Source organism: Palaemon carinicauda, chromosome 30, assembly GCF_036898095.1.
Source record: "Palaemon carinicauda isolate YSFRI2023 chromosome 30, ASM3689809v2, whole genome shotgun sequence".
Taxonomy (NCBI): Eukaryota; Metazoa; Arthropoda; class Malacostraca; order Decapoda; family Palaemonidae; genus Palaemon; species Palaemon carinicauda.
Window position 1 is genome coordinate 58,550,447 of NC_090754.1, and position 10,000 is coordinate 58,560,446.

Genomic DNA, 10,000 nt, shown 5'->3' on the forward strand with positions numbered 1-10,000 from the left:
CCTATATTATCTAAATGCCATATAATTCATCAGTAAATATGGGAGATATTGGAGGAAGTTCACCTCTACATTTAAAAGAACTACTATATACTCCAAATCCAACGCCAGCATCAGATTTGGACGCATCGGCATATATAAGACTTGATTCCCTATGTTCTTCAACATGTTCCATAAATAGAGACCTAGCTGCTAATTTAGTTTATGCATTAATATTTAATTATTCGGTGTAATGTTTCTTCAAATAATATTGTTATTCATTTCACAAAGTATAATTCCAATAGTTCCGTTCATATCATATGGTTTATATGATTCATTATTTAATATAGTTATTTCTCATCTAAATTTACCCGATAAATCCTTACTTGATCTAGGTATATCTCTTAAATTAACTCTATTCTCCTGTTCAAATATTATTCATTTTACAAAGTGTAAATGTAATAGTTCTATTCATTTTGTTTATTTTATTCATTTTGCGTCATAGTTTCTTTCATCTAAATTTATCCAATAAATTCATGCTTATTCTAAAGTATATTTCTTTAATTAACTTTATTCATATGGTATCTATTTTAGAATAATTCTATTAATTTCATCTTCATTTAAATTAACACAATATATACATAACTGATCAAATTTAATCTTAAAAAGACGTAAAAGGCCAAAACTCTAATTAGTTCAACATATTCCTTTCTCTCAATACAACGAATCCTTACTTTTTCTAAGGTATATTTTTAATTAACCAAATTAATATGGTATTTATTAAAGAAAATAATTCTAATAGGTTCATGTCTATTTGAATTAACATAATACGTACATAACTAATCAGGTATAATCTTACTAAGCCGTAAAATGCCAAAGCTGTAATAGCTGATGATACTCGCCTCAGTTCTACCATTTATAAATGACGCATTTTTTTACCTCTATTAACCTCTTGCTTAAACGTTTTTAGAGCGTTTTGGTTAAACATTTTAGAGCGTCTTGCTTAAACGTTTTAGAACTTCTCGCTTAAACGTTTTGCAATGCTAACCAATGTCTTGCTTAAACGTTTTAGAATGCTAACCAACGTCTCCCTTAAACGTTTTAGAACGTCTCGCTTAAACGTTTTAGAATGCTAACCAACGTCTCCCTTAAACGTTTTAGAACGTCTCGCTTAAACGTTTTAGAATGCTAACCAACGTCTCCCTTAAACGTTTTAGAACGTCTAACTTAAACGTTTTAGAATGCTAACCAATGTCTCCCTCAAACGTCTTAGAACGTTTCGTTTAAGATTTTTAGAATGCTAACCAATGTCTCCCTTGAACGTTTGATAACTGCTCGCTTAAACGTTTCAGAATGCTAACCAATGTCTCGCTTTAACATTTTAAAACGTCTCTCTTAAACGTTTTAGAACGTCTCCCTTCAACGTTTTAGAATGCTAACCAATGTCTCCTTTAAACGTTTTAGAACGTCTCCCTTCAACGTTTTAGAACACTAACCAATGTCTCCTTTAAACGTTTTAGAACGTCTCCCTTCAACGTTTTAGAACGCTAACCAACGTCTCCTTTAAACGTTTTAGAACGTCTCCCTTCAACGTTTTAGAATGCTAACCAACCTTTCCCTCAAACGTTTTAAAACGTCTCGCTACAACGTTCTAGTATACTAACCAACCTCTCCCTCAAACGTTTTAAAACGTCTCGCTAAAACGATCTAGTATACTAACCAACGCCTCCCCCCGTAAACGTTTTAGAATGCTAAGCTCCCTCATAAACGTTCTGAGGCTTCTTTTTCTTATCCTTGTTGGTATTCGGTGATTCTTCAACTGAAGTGAGCTCCAAGAGCAATTATAGAAGGCTTGAAGTATGCTCTTTTCCTATGCATATTAATGACCTCATCTTTCCGACCTGGCTGCATTGCTTGGATCTTAGGAGCCACTGTTTTGGAAGGATTCTCTTTGATCTACGACTCGGGGATGTAATAGGTTTCATGAGTATCTATCTATCTGTCTGTCTGTCTATCTATCTACCTATCTATCTATCTATCTGTCTGTCTATCTATCTATCTATCTATCTGTCTGTCTGTCTGTCTGTCTCCCTGTCTATCTATCTATCTGTCTGTCTGTCTGTCTGTCTCTCTGTCTATCTATCTATCTATCTATCTGTCTGTCTGTCTGTCTCTCTGTTTATCTATCTATCTATCTGTCTGTCTATCTATCTATCTGTCTGTCTGTCTGTCCTATCTATCTATCTATCTACCTACCTACCTACCTGTCTATCTATCTATTATCAGCCGTAATTAGTCCACTGCAGGACAAAGGCTTCAGACATGTTATTCCAATTCCATCTGTTTATGGTCTTTCTACGCCAGTCTATAGCTAGCATATTTTCTTAGTTCGTTAATCCAAAGTCTTCTCTTCCTTCCCTCGCTTCTTTTATTATCTTTAGGGATCAATTTCGTTATTATTAACGTCTATTGATTATTTGTCATTTTTATTATATGTCCTTCTCATGTCCATTTCTTTTTCTTAAATGATGTTAGAATGTTCTCTACTTTAGTTTGCTCTTATATATATATATATATATATATATATATATTTATATATATATATCTTTATATATATAAAATATATATATACAGTATATATATAAATATACATTTGTATTATGTATATATATATATATGTGTGTGTATATATACATATATATAATACAACAACCACAACAAATAAAGCCGTTTCTAGTCCACTGTAGGATTAAGGCTTCAGACATGCCTTTATTCATGTCCGAAATTTAGCCAGTTTTCATCACCAAGTTAGCCAGCTGCGAATTGGTGATGGTAGGGCGATTTTTTTTGTCTGATCGCTCACAACAAACCAACCTAGTATTGATTGTCTGGACTATTACAGCTTTTCTTGTGTGTATGTGTGACGTTTTCATTATCAATCTGTTTAAATAATAGGTGGCCCTAGAAAAGAAAGCACAAGTCACCTCCACATTTATCTTTTATCTGTCGAGTTGATGCTGTCTCTCATGCAGTAGGTGTGATATTGTGCGTGAGACATTCTGTTTGATAATTCATAGATATCCCCTTTATATCATATTCACTATATTTTGAGAATCCTTTTTATCCTAAAGGATCATGATTCTAACCCATATACTCTATGATTAGCACATAGGTGACTATTAACATGATGCACTGTTCCACCAAGACAGATGAAAACTATTTTTATCTAATGCGCATACATTCTGTTTAAACCAATTTCTGTTTAAGGGTTTAAAAGCCACTTATGAATGGCAGAGGCAAGGAACAGTGACAATGCCTTAGCTAGTAAGATAATGCCATAGATACTGACCATATATACATATGATCAGTGCTTAAGTCCCCTCTCCGTCCAAACTTGGACCAGGCATACACTCTGTTTCACCCAATTCCTTTATAAGAGTTAAAGGATACTCATGAATGGCAGAGACAAGGGACACTGACAATGCCTTAGCTAGTAAGATAATGCCATAGATACTAACCACATATACATATGATCAGTGCTTAAGTCCCCTCTCCGTCCAAACTAGGACCAGGCATACACTCTGTTTCACCCAATTCCTCTATAAGAGATAAAGGATACTCATGAATGGCAGAGACAAGGGACACTGACAATGCCCTAGCTAGCAGGGCAATGCCATAGAGACTGGCAATATATACATATCAGTGACTGAGGCCCCTCTCCACCAAAGCTAGGACCAGAGACGCAATAGCAGCTCATAATCCAGCAGATGAACCTATAGGCTCCTCTAAACCCTTATCCTTAGCTCACAACGATGGTGAGGTTGCAAACACAGCAAGAAACTATCGAGCCTAAGTGTGACTCGATCCCCAGTCCAACATATCAGCAGATGAACCTATAGGCTCCCCCAAGCCTTTATCCTTAGCTCACAACGATGGTGAGGTTGCAAACACTACAAGAAACTATTGAACCTGAGTGGGACTTGAACCCCAGTCCGACATAGCAGATGAACCTATAGGCTCTCAAGCCTTTATCCTTAGCTCACAACGATGATGAGGTTGCATACACTACAAGAAACTATCGAGCTTGAGTGTGACTCGAACCCCAGTCCGACATATCATCAGATGAACCTATAGGCTCCCAAGCCTTTATCCTTAGCTCACAACGATGGTGAGGTTGCATACACTACAAGAAACTATCAAGCTTGAGTGTGACTCGAACCCCAGTCCGACATATCAGCAGATGAACCTATAGGCTCCCCTTAACCTCTATCCTTAGCTCACAACGATGATGAGGTTGCATACACAGCAAGAAACTATCGAGCCTGAGTGTGACTCGAACCCCAGTCCGACATATCTTCAGGCAGGGATGTTTCCAATAGACCACCACAACCCTTGTTTGCCAAAATAGATATCTATAGTCAATTTCTTTTAGTGATGCAGATTTGCACCGACTCGCAGCAGTGCCCTTTTAGCTCGGAAAAGTTTCCTGATCGCTGATTAGTTGGACGAGGTAATTCTGACCAATCAGCGATCAGGAACATTTTCCGAGCTAAAAGGGCACCGCTGCGAGTCGGTGCAAATCTGCATCGCTAAAAGAAATGGACTATAGTTATGAAAATATATACTTTTTATGTGTATATGATAATTTATCTCGAGTAATTAATATACATGTAAACATCAGGCTCCAGATATGCCATTAATATCGAATTGATTTTGCATTTGAAATGATTTGCACAGTGCAATAATTAGACATGTTAAGTGCACTGCAATGACCTGAATTTGAGAACCTGATCAGCTTGGGTGCATTGTATCATGTACTTGTGTTTGTTGAAAGCTGTGAATATTGATTCTCTCTCTCTCTCTCTCTCTCTCTCTCTCTCTCTCTCTCTCTCTCTCTCTCTCTCTCTCTCTCTCTCTCTCTCCAACCTCTTTGTGGATTAGAAGATCCTCTCTCTCTCTCTCTCTCTCTCTCTCTCTCTCTCTCTCTCTCTCTCTCTCTCTCTCTCTCTCTCTCCATTTTTTCTAAATAACCATAATCTCTCTCTCTCTCTCTCTCTCTCTCTCTCTCTCTCTCTCTCTCTCTCTCTCTCTCTCTCTCTCTCTCTTTTCTGTGAATAAGCCTTTGCCAACAATTTCTTACCATAAATAACCCCATTTCCCCAGAATTATTCAAGTAGCCTCCAAAGAATAACTTCTCCAACTAATTTGTCTTTTCTTCCCTTTTTTTCTTCCTTCGAAATTGGTCGAGGATTCCCGTCCAAAGTCGTGGTTCCTTCTCTTAAGATCACCGAAGTTATCACGTTCCTTAACTTTTTAGTATTTCAGCTGAAGAGGAAAAATGACTTCTGTAAGTTGATGAATCCCCGGCGTGTGAAACAAGGGGGGTGGAGGTGGTAGGTGGTAGGATACCCCCATGGGTTTGGGTAAGTGGTAGGAAGCCCCTTGGGTTTGTGTAGGGAACCCCTTTGGTTTGGGTAGGTGGTAGGAAACTCAATTGTTTTGGGTAGGTGGTAGGAAACCCCATGGGTTTGTGTAGGGAACCCCTTGTGTTTGGGTAGGTGGTAGGAAACTCAATGGGTTGGGTAGGTGGTAAGGAACCCCTTGGGTTTGGGTAGGGAACCCCTTTGGTTTGGGTAGGTGGTAGGGAGCCCCTTGGGTTTTGGTAGGTGATGGATACCCCATGGGTTTGGGTAAGTGGTAGGGAACCCCCTTGGGTTTGGGTAAGTGGTAGGGAACCCTTTGGGTTTGGGTAAGTGGTAGGGAGCCCCTTTGGTTTGGGTAGGTGGAAGGGAACTCCTTGGGTTTGGGTAAGTGGTAGGGAACCCTTTGGGTTTGGGTAGGTGGTAGGGAACTCCTTGGGTTTTGGTAAGTGGTAGGGAACCCCTTGGGTTTGGGTAAGTAGTAGGGAACCCCTTGGGTTTGGGTAGGGAACCCCTTTGGTTTGGGCAGGAGGTAGGGAACCCCTTGGGTTTGGGTAGGTGGTAGGGAACCCCTTGGGTTTGGGTAGGTGGTAGGGAACTCCTTGGGTTTGGGTAAGTGGTAGGGAACCCCTTGGGTTTGGGCAGGGAACCCCTTTGGTTTGGGCAGGAAACCCCTTTGGTTTGGGCAGGAGGTATGGAACCCCTTGGGTTTGGTTAGGTGATTAGAAACTCAATGGGTTTGGGTAGGTGGTGGGAAACTCCTTGGATTTGGGTGGGTGTAAAGATCCCCTTTGGTTTAGGTAGGAGGTAGGGAGCCCCTTGGGTTTGGGTAGCTGGAGGGATTTCTTTTGGCTTTGGTAGGGGGTAGGGTCCCTCTTTGGTTTGGGTAGGTGGTAGGGATCCCCTTTGGTTTAAGTAGATGGTAGGGAACCCCTTAGGTTCGGGTTGGTAAGGAGCCCTTTAGGTTTGAGTAGGCCCTTGGGGGTAGGGTAGGTAGTAATGAATCCCTTGTGAGTAAGGGTAGGTGGTAGGGAACCCCCTTTAGTTTGGGTGGGGAGTAGGAAACCCCTTGGGTTTGGGTAGATTTTAGGCAACCACTTGGGGCTGGGTAGGTGATAAGAGACCCCTTTGGTTAGAGTACCTAGTTGGAAACCCCTTGGTCAGCATCTATTGTCAAAAGACACCATTATCTCTTCCCCTTTTGCATGTGAATCAAGGGTAGTGTAGCAGATAGGAAACCCCTTGGTGTATGGCACCTGCTAGGAAACCCCTTTGGTTAGAGTATGAGGTAGGGAACCCCTCTGGGTAAGGTAGATGGTAGGGAAGCCCTTTGGACATGGACAGCAACCATTTGCGAAAGACACCATCACCTCTCCTTTCCTATACGATTTACAGAAGACAGCAGGAACAGCGGGGAAATTATTGGCACAATCTTTTCTCGGCGTTTCTGTCGTTTTAACGAGGATCTGCTCGTCTTCCTTCCACGACATAATTTTCTTGTTTTCCCGTTTCTCCTACGTTTTCTTTCATCTATTTTTTTTCTTTCCATTTCGTATCGGAAAATGTAGAGAAACTATCTCTTATCATGGCAAAATCCCGCTTTCTTTTTAAGAGTTTGTTTTATGTTGTGATTTAGAGGGAAAGCAAATGAAGGAAAAATTTGAGTTTTCTACAATTTTTGGATTATTTTCTTTCATAAATTCCTCTAAATATCTTTTTCTCATATAGATAGAGGAATGTAAAACCAAGAATTAAAGCCTTAACTTGGTGAAAGGGTTTGTGTATGCCGTGATCAGCTAAGTTGTACCAGGTTAGTTTGTTGTGAGCGATCAGACGAAAATCTCCCACCATCACCAATCCGCAGAGTACAGTGTGGCGATGATAAGGGCCAAACCCCAGACATAATTCAAGACAAGTCTGAGGCTTTTGTCTTGCAATGGAATAGAAACGGGCGCATTTGTTTATGTGTATATATATATATATATATATATATATATATATATATATATATATATATATATATATATATATATATATATATACATATATATATGTGTGTATATATATATAAATATATATTAATCTTTATATATATTAATCTATATATATATATATATATATATATATATATATCTATATATATGTGTGTGTATAGATATATATGTGTGTGTGTTTATTTGTGTATATGTTTGTATAATTACGTGTGTATATGCTTCATCGCATTACCATCTTCCTAATTTCAATTACTTAACGTCAAATAAAAAATAAAACCACTTTTCGATGAAATATATATTATCCCTTTTCATTAAAAAAATACTTTCTACGTTTACAAAAACTTAACCACCCACAAAATAAACCAGTCTTCCATTCATTCAAATTTGAACAATTGTTGAACAAAGGAAAGTGAACAGAATGAACACGAGCCTTAGATGAGAATTCCTCAGATTTTTACTCTCCATCCTTTGATCCCGAGTCTGTCATCTATTCTAGAACTGTGGAGGGGGATCTACTGAAGTATCTTCGAAGGACGGGTTTTTTACTGTATAAATGGTTCAGAGTACTTTTTTCAAGATCTCTTGTGTTCTCTTTCACTTAAATGGTTTTTATTCTGTGTGGGGAGCTCGATGTTGTGAAATGTATTGCTCAGACAGCGTCTATAACGTTTACATTGCTTCCAGAAGGCTGGAATTACTGCCAGAACTTTGTTAAGAGAATCTCTATAACGTTTACATTGCTTCCAGAAGGCTAAAATTACTGCAGAACTTTGCTCAGAGAGCATCTATAACGTTTACATTGCTTCCAGAAGGCTAAAATTACTGCAGAACTTTGCTCAGAGAGCATCTATAACGTTTACATTGCTTCCAGAAGGCTAAAATTACAACCATATCTTTGTTCATACAGCCTCTATAACGTTTACAACGCTTCCAGAAGGCTAAAATTACTGCCAGAACTCTGTTCAGACAGCACCTATAACGTTTACAACGCTTCCAGAAGGCTAGAATTACTGCCAGATCTTTGCTCAGAAAGCATGTATAACGTTTAATTTGCGTCAGGAAGGCTATAATTACTACCAGATCTTTGCTCAGAGAGCATCTATAACGTTTATATTGCTTCCAGAAAGCTAAAATTAATGCCAGAACTTTGCTCAGACAACCTCTATAACGTTTACATTGCTCCCAGAAGGCTAAAATTACTGCCAGATCTTTGCTCAGACAGCCTCTATAACGTTTACAACGCTTCCAGAAGGCTAAAATTACTGCCAGATCTTTTCTCAGACAGCGTCTATAAAGGTTCACAACGCTTCCAGAAGGCTAAAATTACTGCCAGAACTTTGCTCAGACGGCCTCTATAAGGTTTACATTGCTTCCAGAACGCTAAAATTACTGCCATATCCTTGCTCATACAATATCTATAACCTTTACAACGTATGTCTGTGCATGTTCGTGTGTGAGGGGGACAGATTTTCTGACCTAAGAAGGTTTACCCTTATACAAATATGCACATTAGATAACCCCATATTCCTAAAAAACATATCAGCATATGTATAGCAAATCATTATGCACAATGTATGAATCTTAAAAGAAGAAAGTATATCAAAATTTCGATGTGAATTAATATGAGGAATAAACACAAACATACATATTGATTCAAATGATAATATATATACCCCTGAAATATTTTACATTAGTAAGTCATGTACTATTGATATATATATTTAGCCTATATCTATATATATATATATATATATATATATATATATGTATGTATGTATGTATATATATATATATATATATTATTTATATTTATATTTATATAGAATATATATATATATATATATGTATATATATATTGATATATAAATATAAATATATATATATATGTATTGTATATATATATATATATATATATATATATATATATATATATATATATATATATATATATATATATATACATACATATATCCACTCAGAAATATTATAAACTAGAAAGAATCATATAACGTTAATATATAAAATGCCTAATTAGGTCATACATTTTCCTACATCATTTCATCACATCATCATATGATTGACGGGGGACACAAAAGTCTATTAAACTTCAATAACTCTTATGTATTACTGTAATGAAGAATACGAATGTAATTGCCTGTAAAAATTTGACCAGGTAAACAAACGAAATTACCTGTAATTATCTGTAATTATCTGACAATTTCACCTCATTGTTAAAACTAGTAAAATTGGATGAAGAAATTATAATCAAATTGGAATTCAGGACAAAGTTAGAAATATTTTTATAAATTTATTATTATTATTATTATTATTATTATTATTATTATTATTATTATTTTATTATTATTATTATTATTACTACTACTACTACTACTACTACTACTACTACTACTACTACTACTATGACTATTATTATTATTATCATTATCATTATTATTATTATTATTATTATTATTATTATTACTTACCAAACTCCATCCACAGCTTGACAAGCCGGACGCTATAAGCCCTAGGGCTCCAACAGGGAAAATAACTCCGTAAGGAAAATAAATAAAGAAATAAATTAGAATAAAAGTTTAAGACTTATAACAA

The 10,000-nt window shown here is 36.8% G+C and overlaps 1 protein-coding gene across 2 annotated transcripts in view; it reads left to right on the forward strand.

The window, feature by feature from the left end:
- Positions 1-10,000, forward strand: part of LOC137623192 (lachesin-like) — a 182,785-nt gene that overhangs the window by 17,347 nt on the left and 155,438 nt on the right. The gene's annotated exons all lie outside the window — the stretch shown is intronic.